Genomic DNA, 13,663 nt, shown 5'->3' on the forward strand with positions numbered 1-13,663 from the left:
TAAGACATCCCCTGAAAATAAGCCATAGTGTGTCTTCTTGAGGAAAAATAAATATAAGACAGTGTCTTATTTTCGGGGAAACACGGTATATACTGGGACAATGTTCCTCTATACTCTGTTATAAACGAGCATGGCATTGCTACTGAAACTTGATGAAAGCTAGGTCAAGCAAAAGGTATTTGAAAAGCAAATTAAATTTTCTTGTGACGAGATTGATAGAACCAAACACCACAATTCCTGCCCCTTTCCCCCTTCCCAATTATTAGATGAGAAGTAAACACGGTCTGAGCATGTTCTGCTTTATTTTTACGTTGTTCTTTAGTCATCTCATTAGGATGATAAATACCGGCACATTGCTTGTGAAAATGGATGGTAGTATCAGTTGACCTGTTTATTTCCTTTTTTCCATAGAGCATAAATCATGATGATGTCCCCAACACCGCTTGAAGTCCAAAGTAGCTTGATTAATCAACTGGTGTTCGGATGCTGCCGACAGTGGTCCCTTCTGGATTCAAGACCTATCAGTCAGACTCACTCTGCTTTCCTAAGCCTTCATGTAGTCAAAGGATGTATCTGTCTATCCCTCAGGTACAACCGACATAGTTGGGATGCTTTCGACTGGAATCTGAGTGTATATTTATCTTCTCCATGATAAAATTCAAATATGGAAGTATAGATTGGTCTACTGATCTGTTTCAAAGCAGGGAACACATTCAGTAAAAGGAAGCCGGGCTTCTGTCCAGTGAAAATGGGGGGGCTAGATCATCAAAGCTCTCTGAATCTTTTCCGAAGAACAATTCGGACCTTTTTACTGGTCCCCCGATTCGATTCTGGGACTGAATCGGGCCGAATCTCCTCTGAATCGAATCAGCACCTGGTGCAGAAGTCCTACTTACATCAATGCATCCAGGATTTTACCATGCCTAGAAAAGACTGCAATTCTCCTTGTTTCCTGATATGGCCCAGTGAAGCTGTCCCCTGCAGCGCTACCCCTGTGAACAGGGGCGGATCCAGGGCAGGGTGCAGTGGTATATTTGCACACCCCTTTGATTCCTGCTTCACCCAAACTTTAAAACCAACTGCCTGACAGCGGCAGTGTTTCCATTCAGGCAGCAGTGAGACAGTCAGCTGACTTCATTAAAATCTACCTGATTCCTTCTAAACTCTTCATTCCACAGGTGTTAACAACGCTCTCTCCTTTTTAAGGGTCTTGATGTCCCACTAATCAAGCTATCCTTTGCTCTGCAATTCTGCTATTAGCTGCTCCTGGTAATGAAGCTCCTATTTCACAGCCCTGCAATCTGTTTTTAAGTCATTGCAATGAAGTTGTATTTGTTTTTGCTTCAATCTTAAACTGAGTAATACAGCCCGAGGCAGCTAAAGTGTTAGTAAAGCTTCTGGCTCATTTTTAACAGGGGAAGAATGTGTTGCTTTTTATGGAACAATATACCTCATCATCTGCACTTCCCTGTTCAAAATGCTTCATCCGCCCATGCTTGTCTGGAAGTCTTTGTTTGGTATCAAAGGATTAAGAGGGTAAATTTCTGCTAGGCTTATTTTAGGAGCCAAATCTTCTCATCTCTTTTTGCGCTGGAGCTCCGCATGACACAACGGATTCCAGTGGGTCAGTGACTTTGAAAAACAAGTCTCATTTTAAATTAAGGCAAGTTATATAAGCATTTGCTAATTAAGGAAATTGTTTGCCTGCCATTCTCCTCTATTAAGAAATATACGCACATGAACACAGGGCAAGTACTTGGGAGGCCTCTGAGTTGCCCGTGGCAGTATTGCTCATGGCAAAAAAGACTTCTAAGAAATTTTTGCAGCAGGATTTAAAAATAAAGCCAAGTGTTGTTTCTGAAAACCAAGTGAGATATGTGTTAGGATTTCAAGCAGCACAAGATGATAATATTCACACTTCCACTAACAAAATCTCAGAGGCATTTGAATATTATAAAAGGGCCCAGTTTAATGTGCAGGGGAGTTCTGCTTGCTCCTCTTACAATCGTAGAAAACGAGGGCGGGGAGGGAGCTCAGGGGGTCACAGCTAGTCCAACCCCCTGCTCCAAGCAGGACCAGCCCCAGCTACATCATCCCAGCCAAAGCTTTGTGTAGCTGGGCTTAAAAAACTCCAAGGGTGGAGAATCCACAACCTCCCCGAGTAACCTCTCAGCGGGTAACCTCCCTAGGTAACCTCACCCTCTTAATGCTGTCAGAGTAATTTGGCCAAGTCCCCAGCTGGTGCATAAGTGAAGCAGCCTCCCTTATAAGTAGCACATTTACCAGTCAGAGAAATGGAGTAAAACCCCAGAGGTCTGTGGTTTATGGTTTAGGTGCACCCTTCTCGGTGATAAAAGAAAATACAGCTTTTTCTGCATCTAAAGGCAACCTAAGGAGGGACGGTGGGGTCCTGTACTGGCCCCTGATGTCCCAGGGGCAGCTCCGGGCTGCCCTTCCAAGACCTTGTGCAACAAGCCAGAGGATGATGCTTGGTGTCCCAAATTTGCTGCATGGATGTGGGGCTGAAGGGTTTTGCTGGTCTGTTCTGCGGGAAGGTCCCCTAGCTAGTGTGTTAGCCTTCTGTATTAAAGAGCTGCTCTCATCATAATTAAAGGTTTTTTTTAAATGTTTTATAAATGGTTATTAGAGATAGCAATAGATAATCAAATATTATAGATTGTGACTGGGTCCAGTGGGTCAATCAATCATTTCTATGCATAGCTAATAAGCAGCTGTATCTCCTTGTATTGATTTGCCTTATACCCATCAGTGTCACACACTTGACATATCTGCAACATGCCTTTATCTCTGAAGTGGGGGACAAACGCAGCCTTCACATAAGCAGTAATATTTGTGACTACAGGAACAGAGAAAAGACCAAAGGTGACTGCTTTCACCTGCTTGCAACCCCTGAAGGTCTTCACAATTAATCCCTTCCCCCCACCCTCCCCTTGAAAGTTTCTGGATTCATTTACTTGAATCCTCTTTATTCCAATCTGTTCTGTTTGACAATTAATTGCATTAATGCTGAGGTATTCTATTCAAACACAGAGAAATCATAGGCATGAAGGATATTTTTTGCAGCGGTGAGTACAACAAATTGCTAAATGCTTTGGCCTGGTTGCTAGCAGTGATGAATGTGACTTTCAGTCAGCTTGCAGATGCTCTTCAAGGATTCATCAATTAGAGGAAATCCATTCTTCAAAAATCACAGATGAAAAAGCCTTTTTGGACTTCTGCTAACCTCCTCTGAAGCACTTGGGCCTTTGGTTGAAGAAGACTTTACAAGAGATAATTAACAGTGTAAAGCTGCACCTTTGCCCGGCCAGATCAGCGGCTTTTCCTAGTGCAGCTTCGCTTCTCATATCATTCATTTTTAGTCAGTCCATTTTCTGACAGTGTCTTAACCAATATCACTTTATGCTTCCAGGCATATTGTTTCACCTCCCAGAGCTTTGTAATCCTTTGCCTGCTTGCATTTCTATGACTGCTTGTAGCAGTGAAATCCATGCAATGAAGACATCAATACTGTTAGAAGGAACAAAGCACAGCATCAAAAAGGACCAATTCCTAATGCTCTTGTGCTGTCCTGTTGCCACTATTATAGTCCAACAAGTCTCCTGGGGTTCTTTCTTTACTATTACCCTTGCCCTTTTTTCTTCCCACTGGCCTTGATAAAGTCTTAAAATAGATACAACCACATTCTGCTTTTCCTTATCATCCCAAAATCTACATTTCCCAGAGCACAACACATCTCGTTTGACTACAATCTGAATGCATCCATTAATTTCCTAACCATTCACTTCCCTGTACTATCTAGCCTGGAAATCTCCTTACTGTCTCAACCTGGGTATTAAAAAAAGACAAATCCATGTGAGATCCCTATCATCCTATTACACTTACCACTGGAACCAATAAAACATGGGCAGTTTGCAAGAAGAAGATGTACTCTTTGTCTGAGAAATAGTCCGGTGGGAGTGATGATAGGACTATTTGCACTTTTCCACTTTGCATTTGATATTACCTGCATGGCAGTGAATCGCTATCCTGTACTGAGCCCAAGAAAGAAAGCATCCTCTTAGGCATCCAGAGGCAAAGACTTCAGCTGAATGTGTGTAAGGTGCTTTTGGTTTCAGTGCTTTACAGAAAACCCTTGACATTATTGTCCTTCCTGGTGGCCCAGATTAAATGAAAGAGGCCAGACCCAAGACATATCTCCCCCTTTCCCATCAGTGCTATGCACAGATAGTAAGAAGGAGACCCCTCCTAATTCCTGGTGCAAAATCTGGGGGGGGAGAGGGGATGTTGTGCTGGTGAAGGTTGAAAGGATACTAATACTCAGTTCAAGATGTCAAATGTACTGACCTTATCCTAATCTCTCAGTGCTGCCCAGGTACCGCATATTTGCAAACCTGGATCTGTGCTGTACTGCACTTCTCAGGCATGACCCCACAGTGCTCTACTACGAGCTCACCATCAAACACATGAGCGATGTCCTGTAATCAGTGGGATGTGTGCATGTGCAAACACTGACTTGATGTGGGAGGCAGACGTATAAGGACATATCTCAGGTACTTTATTTTCCTCTTCCCCCATCTTTTTTCTTGTTCCTTTTCTTCCCTTCCTGCTTTACTGCTGTGCGATAGTAATTAAGTCAACAGTGCTGGAACATGGCAAAAAATAAGACCCCGTTGCTGCATTTTGTGGCTTTTTTATTCACAGAGACAAAAAGTGTGCTTTGTACTGAGAAGCCCACTGCACGAACCTGTGCATTGCGCAAGAGGAAGTTGAAAAGCAGTGCAATTAAGGCATTATATTAAATGAGAATATAGGTGCTGAATAGGCCCTTAAACTCATTGCTCATCATGGCTTGCATTGTGCCTGATGCACGTGTTAGTTGACAGAGTCCCTGTGCTCCCTGTGGGTATTGTAGAAGATGGATAAGTGCCACAGTCCTAGGATGAAGCCACTGCAGGTGGGCATCTTAACAGGGTGTTAATTGAGCGGCAAGGGAACATGCGCTGCCTCCTCCTTGGGAGGTGCGGAGTAAAGCGCTGCTGAAGGAGCAGTGCCTCGCAGCCTGTATAAATGGCAAGTTGGGCTTTGCATCTCTGTGCCGTGGGTTTTGTAACAGTGAAAGGGCAGGAGGAAGGAGAAACACGCTGATGTGATGCTACAGTGTGCTTTGAAACTGGGCTTTTTAGGCTAGCTTCAGCCCAGCCTAGGTTAGATTCATGTTTAAATGGTCCTTAGAAAAATCCCAGCCAAGAATCATAAAGACCTGCGTCCTGCATCCTGGGGGCTAATTGATGCATTGGCTACTTGGCATAAATAATATCGGAGATGGGCTCAGAGGCACCTGGGGTTTTCTGGCCAGTGGGAGAGACCAGGAGGGTGCAAACACCGCTCTTTACAGCATGCTTATTGTCCATTGGGCCTGGCAAGAGTTAGAGCAGGTAGAGGCTGCTCTATGCTGTGCCAAATAATGAATAAACAGTCGGCACATACAGCTCACGCCCCTCTTGCCCTAGCAGATACCCACTTCAGGGACTGCGAGCCAACACCGCCACCTAAAGAGGAGCTCTTGGCTGCAAGATTCAGTGAGTTTCTGCTCTTTTTGAACAGTTGGCACAAGCAAAAGAGTGTGCCCCCTTTGCTGAAAGCTTACTGCGCCCTAGCGCACGAAGGAAAATGTGCATTAACCTTCAGACATGCGGAACTAGCACGGGCCGGGTCACTGCCCACTGCGAGCGAGTTGCTAGCAAACGGCCTTCTCGGTGACAAAGCCACCAGGTGAGAGTGTAGCCCCTGCCTGCGCCCTTCTCTTTGGTGTTATTCATGGGCATCAGCATTATTTGCAGAGGGAAGGAAGAACAGAAAACGGGCCCTTCTGCTCCCAGGCTCCTGACCCACGTCTGTCTCTAAGAGCAAGGTGGGCACTGTCGGGGAACCCACGCCCGCTTACGCTGTGTTTGAGCCTCTGAGCCCGAAGCAGTGAGCGGGAGAGGTGGTGGGAATGAAATGCTCTGGGGTGGGTGGGTTGTTCTCCTTGCCATGGTTAGCTGCTGCCGGCATCCGGGAGTTGCTCCTCTCCAACCAGGTTTAGCCCAAGAGAGAGTGAAAGCCCCCACTTGAGCTGGAGGCATTTGTCCAGCTGTGCAAAAGGGATTACGGCTCAATTCCTTCTGTGTTGCTAGCATCAACACCAGCAGCCTGACCCCTAATGGGCTCCTGAGCTTCAGGTCATCAGTGACCAACAGCCCTCGGTGACGTCCATGAAGTGCGCTGGAGATCTCAGCCCCGTGGGCGATGAAGAGGCATCTCGCCGTCCTTCTGGCAGCCCCTGGTCCCGTGGGTGATCACCTCGGCGTGCACCACGGGACGCACAGGGCCGGGCTGACTCTCACGCCCAGCGTCTCCGCTGCGCGATTCGGGCGGCCTGTGCCGTACATCCAGCCCCCGGGGCCTTGTGAGGCTGACAAGGCAATTAAAAAATATCCGGAGGAGTGCCTTGTTCATTGAAGTCTTGAGTTATATAAATAAATATAATGGCTGAGCTCCCCGGCAGATTGCAGAGATAGCGAGGGTAAAGCGGCACTCTTTGCAGACAATTAAAATGTCTTCTCTCACAACGTAAGGAACGGGAAGCCAAAGTCGATTATAACAAGAACTATTTAAATTACTGGCAAAACAATGTGATGTTTGCCCTTTGGAACGGCAGATGGCTAAGTACTTTATTTCAATGGGGATGATAAGGCTGCGTTCTGATATTTGAAAGATAAAAATATTTCTTTGTGTAATAGGCCTAGCTTCTTATTTATGAAGCTCTCACTTCCCTATCCTAAACAGTGTGGGGAAGTGTGGGGTTTTTTTTCCATTAAAACTTTGTTCTTTCATCTCCCATTCCTCCAGGATATGATTTCTTTCCCCAAGGGAACACTTCTGAAGCAGCATTTTGGTCCCTCTTATTTGACTCTTACCTGTAAATGAGATAAACAGAGGTTTAATTAGTCGTTGATGAAGTCAGCATGCGAAGCATCTTAAATAATTGGGATTTGCCTATTGAGTTAATGTCCTTGTAAATTATCCCACAGTAAATATGACTGCGGTTTCCAGATGCAATTTAATTGTTTATGCTATAGAGGTTTTTCAGAGACGTATTTAAAAATGAAAGTTTCCTGTTAAGTAACGGCATGAATCTACGAATACACTGACTGCTCTCGGGGCAGACACGCACCAAGGAGCGTCTGAGAAACCTTTGAGACGACTCCCTTCCTTTTGAGGCAGTGCCTAAGTGCCTGAAAATCAGGGGCAGAAATGCACAGCATCATCTTATTACAATTAAAGACACTTTTTTGCAAAAGTCTAGTTGGTCTAATAAAAGATATCACCTCTACCATGAGTTCTGCTTCCTTTTGCCTCTAGATCAATACGGCTACAACCTGGTACCTGACAGCAGCATCCTATGCTCCTGCAGTCAGCGGCAGCCGAAACTTCACTAATCCGGGCACAATATCAAAGGCTGAGCTTGTTTTTAAAAAGGCCACAAAACCACCTACACAACAGTGCAGCTGCCTGCAGCTTCTCCCAAAGTCCCCCCAGGGCTTTCAAACTACATGCTAAGGTTTTGGGAGCTGGGCAGGCCTGATGGTGGTACAGCGATGCTCCATCAGAGCAGACAGACACAACCAGACCACCGAGGCATACTAATGAACAGACCGCACGTTGCTGCTGCTTGATATGGAGGAGAGTTTTGCTTCCAATTATTAGCAATTAATCTTAAAGAGCCTGATAACTGGGTGTCAATTAGAGATAGGTGGAAGCCAAGAGGTTTGAACAGGTTGAAAATTGGGCACAATTTAATTCTCCGCCCTTGTTTAAATCCACCTTCAAGTGACTGAGGAACAAGGGGAACTTTTTTGTAGGAGCAATGAAGACAGTGTCTCCATTGGCCTTTCTTGGTTTGAAGACACATGGGGTATTGTGGCAGGACCTTCTGGTTTTAAGGTACTTGAGTTTTAAACATGGGAAAGTTGAATTAGGTAATGAGAGTCTTGGGCGCCCAACGATGAAGAGAAATAGGAACTGCAGGTTCAAGGGCCGCCAGGTCCTAAGCCCTGACTGGCACCAGGTGCCTCTAAGCGCCAGTGTGAGAAGCCCTCCATGGGCTAGCAGTTGTCTTAAACCCGGACACAGGAGATTTCCATCCCTCCCCCAGCTCCGGGTTTGCATTCACCGGATGCACATTCTTGCAAATGAAGTGGTAGCCAGCTGCCAGCTGCCAGCCAGGCTTACGTGAGCAATGCCTGCTTCCCACACTGGCTTCAGTGGGACTGTTCACAAAGCGAAGGGCTGGCCCCGGGAGCCCAGGGTGACAGGCTGATCATTTGCACGGCACACTGGAAAGCAATGAGGGGGAAGTTGATCCTATAAGCGGAAGGTCATGTGCTTGAACGAACTCAGCCATGTCTGCCATTTGCAGTCTCTGCTATGGGCGAGTCGCTATAGACCAGAAGTCTCCTACTGGAGGCTGTGGAGCTGCATCTCACACGCGGCGCCCGTCCTCCCGCGGCTGGGCATTGGGCACATCTCTCCCGCAATGTGCCTGCCTCTTCCTCAAGCAGGAGAGGCTCATCCTTCCAGCTTGCAAGATCTCCCATTCAGTCCCCTGGTCAGAAGCCGCCCTTAGCTGCCCCCAAAAGACTTTGGGCATGTTCTCCTACATGCGTGAGCTGCACATGAAGGGAAGAGCTTGCACAGGACCGTGGCCACATGCACCGAGTGCCGTCTCCGGCTGCCGCGGAAAAGCTGTGCGGACTGATGATGCTTTCAGGACGGCTGCAGGAAGGAAAGGCCGTGCTCCAGCTGGACTGACAGCCGGCTCCTGGTCTTAAATGCCCCTGACGGACACACGCTTTACCATGATCTGTCAGGTTTTCTCCCTGAGCCAGCTTTTAAGAGAATTTTTACAACTTTATGAAAAAAACACTTTGGCTGGTAAAACCTATAGAGCAGCAAAGGATGTGATTTTCACAGAGGAAAATAGTTACCTCGTTACCGTGTAACCAAGCCCTTTTATGGGATGGTAACAATTTATATCTATCCCTTTGCCATTAGGGAAGGGCAGCTTCTCCACATGGAAACGATCTGAAATGAAATGCCTTTATTAATGAGGTTAGGAACGCATTTCCCTCCTCGCCCGTCTCGTGACAGAAGCATTATTCAGTATCTTGGTGGGGAAGAAAATGAAAGGAAGGTTGCGGTGAAGTTTCCTGAATTCACAGCCCGTCAGGTTGTCTCGCAAAGAGTCAATAAAAATCAAACCTTTAAACTCCATCATAGGAGCCAATAAGCTGTTCGCTTCCTGCTGAGACTTAATAAGGCAGAGCCAGCAAAGGTTTGATTGCACTTCACTCCCTGCAGTATATAAAGAAAATTTCTCTAATACCAAAAGGTTTTAAGGGAAAAATCCTGGATTTAACATCCGGATTCCCACCCCCCGATACACAATTGAGAAGAGTTGGTGACTCCGGCACCAATGTGGGTAAATTAGGCTGAGACAACAGCAGCCTGCTCCCAGACAGCCTGTGATACATAGACTGTGTATCAAAGGAATCACTTGGAGGAAAAAATGACTTCCATCCTGGGCTGCTTAGGAGAGAAAATAAAATATTTACCAAAGGAGGCCAGCTGTTGACAAGTGCCTTTGAAAGGGAGCTCTTTCTTGCTTCATTAATTATGCTCACTTGTAAAAATCTTCAGCTTTTTACCCTCCTCGTGCATCAGCGTTGTGTATCGGCACAGAAAATGCCCTTGCAAGTTGTCTTCTCTTATTGTCCTCCCGCCTTCAGGGATGATTGTCGTCCTTGGGTGTAGCCAGGCTGGGCTACAGAAAGCACAGGCGTTAGAACAGGATGACTGCAAAGGGAATCTGCTTGCCTTTAAGTCCCTTGTTTTGCTGCCATGGGGTGTATACAAAGTGACTGTCCAAAAATGGCTTTGTTTTCACATTAGAAATACCGGTTCGCATCTCCCTTGTTCTTGCGGGAGGAATCTAGCGCAGATCGGTGAACTCCTGCAACTGCAATATTGCAAGAAGCCTCTGGTTTGTTTAAAGGCCTATTAGAAATAAAGTCCTGGCTGTATTTAGCATCCTGAACCCAGTTTAATGGCACGAACATAAATGTTAGTTGATTAATTTTCCTCCAAGTAAGTACCACAAGCTCAACTACACACGATAGTAGCAACTACAAACTTACAAGGAACGATTAGTTGATTACTTAGTTGATTAATTTAATTGACAGTTAGTTGATTAATTTTCTCTAAGTAAGAACCACAAGCTCAGTAGTAACACCTGTACACTTGCTGAGGACGAGAGCATTAACAGGACTTTCAGATGTTCGTCCCTCTGCTTTCTGTTCCTACGAATAAGGGACTATTCCCTATGTGTTCAGGAGGTAAGAAGCTTTTAAAAATCTTAATTTGCTTTCCCACTCAAATCCTCAACTTCCTCTCAACAGACTTTTTTCACTCTTTCTCCTACCAAAATGTAGGTCTAGTCCATGCTACTACGCCTTTTTTAACAAAACGCTTCTGGCACCCCTACTACCGCCCAGCGTGCTCATCTTGCTTTTGTAGTCTGCGCTCAGAAGCGCCAGTGGTGGACATGGCTCAGATAAATTAGACAGAAGGACATGAGCTATCGGGTTTGCGGGAATGCTTTGGTGTATAAAGTTATTTCTAAGAACAATTAAGTTATTGGCCCCTCTTGGCAAGGTTTGTGGAGCTCCTGTTTAAACGAAACAAACTACACAAACTTTGGACCTCGAAAGTCTGAGCAGGAATTTTTCAGAGCGGTCGAGTTGGAAATCAAGCTCCAGCAATTCTTCTTTTTACCACGGGTGAAACCTTTGCGAGAACAACGGCTTTTACCCTGACACCTGGAATTTCTTAGCATGCTGCGCAAGATGTGAAAATGCTGTTTTCCTTTCTGCTGACAGCTTGTTTTTCCACATCATTTGCTTCTTCAAACAATGCTTTACAAAAAGGAGCTCTGATGACTGTTTTCAGATGAAAAATGACAATTCCCGTGGAATGTGTTCAACGGCATTGACAGAAAAGCTGTAATTTCAAGCAGGAATCTCTCCTTGTACAGGCTGAAGGACCGGCCAGGAGATCTATTGTAAGCAAACTGAAAAACAGAAAAAATAGTTTCATAAGTGTCACTGATTTCAATAGATCCCTGTGGAAATACCTCTGATGTTTCCTGGGAAAGCTACATGATGCTTCCATAATACGCGCTCCCTTTGATACATTTATCTTTCCGTTCACTGGGATGGTGTGAAAGCTTGAGGATATTTTCTTCGAGGGTTGAGTTGTGCGGGATTTTGGAATTCTGTAAAACACTTTTTTGGTGAAGCTGAGCCGCCGTGTTTCACGGAAACGTGTATTTCTGACTCAACTCAAGCTTGCACCGTGGAAAGGGAATTGCAGTTCTTGCTGTGGTTCTGCATTCAGGCTGCGAGGATGATTGAAAAATATTCAGACATTTGGAAAGCTGGACATCAAACAACAAAATGTAGTGCGGGAAGGATAGTTACTGCTGGGACAGCGTACCACGCATTGTAGTAGGGTATCCGGCCTTTCCCTGTGGAACGCATGACCCTAAATCAAAGGTTTTGCAAGAGGGACTGTGAACCATACCCTAAAATCAGCCTGAGACAATGAGAAACTGCTTCTGTAGCCACATTAAAGTACCATGTTAATAACTTTTCCACAGCCTCATGGCAAAACCAATATAAAATTAGTGTTGTGGCTTGCTTTGTTTTGTTTTGGGGTTTTTTGTTGGGTTTTTTTGCTTTTTACAGTGTGTTCAATTAAAACAATGAACAATCAGTTGAAATGCTTGGAGCTGGGCACTCTCACCAAACGCTATTACACCGCTCTCCTTGCTCTCTGCAGAAACCAGCCATTAGTCTGCGGTGGAACGAGCATAAGGAAAAAGCAATACAAATATTTCCCCCAACTTCATTACACAGAGATGACTTATTCTTTTTTCCCTCGTGGCAAGAACAGCAGAGCTATATGTATGTACAACATCACTGTGTCTGACTGCAACGGGTGGAAAAATACCGAAAACAAGTCCGGCTGGATGATGCATAGGAAGTTTGCACTTGCTATAATTGATCCCTAACTGACACAGCCACAATGCACTGACATTATTCCTGCATACTGAACAAATGCTCTTGTAATAATTTTGTTTTGCTTATGTCTGAAATTGTGAAATTGGATCCGTCTGGCTCCGAGTCACAGGGGCGTAGTTTACTGCTTCCTTCCCCTGTCTTCCTTCCCCTAAAAATCAGCTGCATAGGATCAGCTCCAGGTGCCTGTACAAGATGTCTGGGGCATGGTGGAGTTTATTCAGGGAAATCCTATGATCCACCTGATGCAGACGGTTGCACTGGATGATCCCAGTGGTACCTTTGGGCTCTAATAACTATGAAAGTGAGCACTAGACTCTGGGAGCCCGTCTTCCATTTCAGCTACAAGGCTCACTAGAAGACTGCTTATATTGCTCTGTGAACAAAGGGCTCATCGCCAAGAAGTGACAAAGCCATAACTTCTCCTACTGACAACCTCACACAACATCACCTGTTGCCTCTGACCCAGGTCCAGTAACAAGGTGGCTCATTTGAAATGCCTGCGTGGGTCCAGCGACTCCTGGTCATTGAGAAACTAGTGTGGCAGCTCCTGCCATGCCTCCATTTCAGTGATATCCTTCTCTCATTTCCCCTGGATAGGGATTTTTCCTGGTACAACTACAAACTGGCACGTGGCCTTTATAACTACAGAGGGAAAATCTAAAATAAATTGCATGCAGTGCTCAGGATAGGAGACTGCTCTTGTGTATTCAGAGGTCCCAATCCACCATGTATTCCACAGAGCAAAAATGTGCGATCATTTCTAATTTGAGAAGCTAGTTTCCCCTTCAATACACCCAGCTTCTACCACTGCACTTCCAGAGTCATCATTGGAATGATTTTTTTATTTCTTTGACCCTTTATCATTAATATTTTCTATGTTTTTCTAGATCTTTCAGGCCCAAATCCTAAGTCAGGATGACATTGGACCCATATGCTCTGTAAACACACACGAGGACAGCCATTACCTCAAAGAGCAGATGTTAAATGAGGCTGCCTTAGTTAGCTAAAGGGAAAAAAATGGTTCCGATCCTACTAGTACCTATTTAGTAGTTTTTGCTTCTTGGGTTCCTGTACACATCACAGGGTTTAATCCTCATTACATTTAAATAGCTTTATAAAATTTAAACTTGTTTATTTTGAAGTGTCACATCTATGTTTGTATGCCCTAAGTGTTGGAACAAATTAAGCTTTGGATGTCGCATCGGTGTTTGCACTCACTAGGTTTTCAAACAAATTAAGCCTGGTTCCTGGCCAGCAGCACAGAAGAGTGGGATGGTCCCGTGCTGCCCCTCTGGTGTTTCCCACCCCATGCCTTGACATGCAGCTGTGGAAGCAGGGAAGTGGCACATGACTCAAGATAAAAAAAATGGAAGCAATTCAAAAGCGGCAGCAATTCAAAGGGGTGAACTACTTCTTTTGGACTTCCTACTTTTATTAAAAGGCCTGGAGTGAATTAAAAT

At 45.2% G+C, this 13,663-nt stretch overlaps 1 long non-coding RNA gene across 1 annotated transcript in view; it reads right to left on the bottom strand.

Annotated features, from left to right (window-relative positions):
* LOC109311452 overlaps window positions 1-4,082 on the bottom strand; it is a 30,134-nt gene extending 26,052 nt beyond the window's left edge. The window contains exons 1-2 of the long non-coding RNA XR_002101504.1: window positions 3,950-4,082; window positions 3,316-3,528 (exon numbers count right to left, since the gene is read on the bottom strand). This is a non-coding gene — a long non-coding RNA (uncharacterized LOC109311452). The remainder of the gene's footprint in view (window positions 1-3,315; window positions 3,529-3,949) is intronic.
* Between the last annotated feature and the right edge of the window lie 9,581 nt (window positions 4,083-13,663).

The sequence above is a fragment of the Crocodylus porosus genome, unplaced genomic scaffold (assembly GCF_001723895.1).
Source record: "Crocodylus porosus isolate Cpor-Errol unplaced genomic scaffold, CroPor_comp1, whole genome shotgun sequence".
NCBI lineage: Eukaryota > Metazoa > Chordata > Crocodylia > Crocodylidae > Crocodylus > Crocodylus porosus.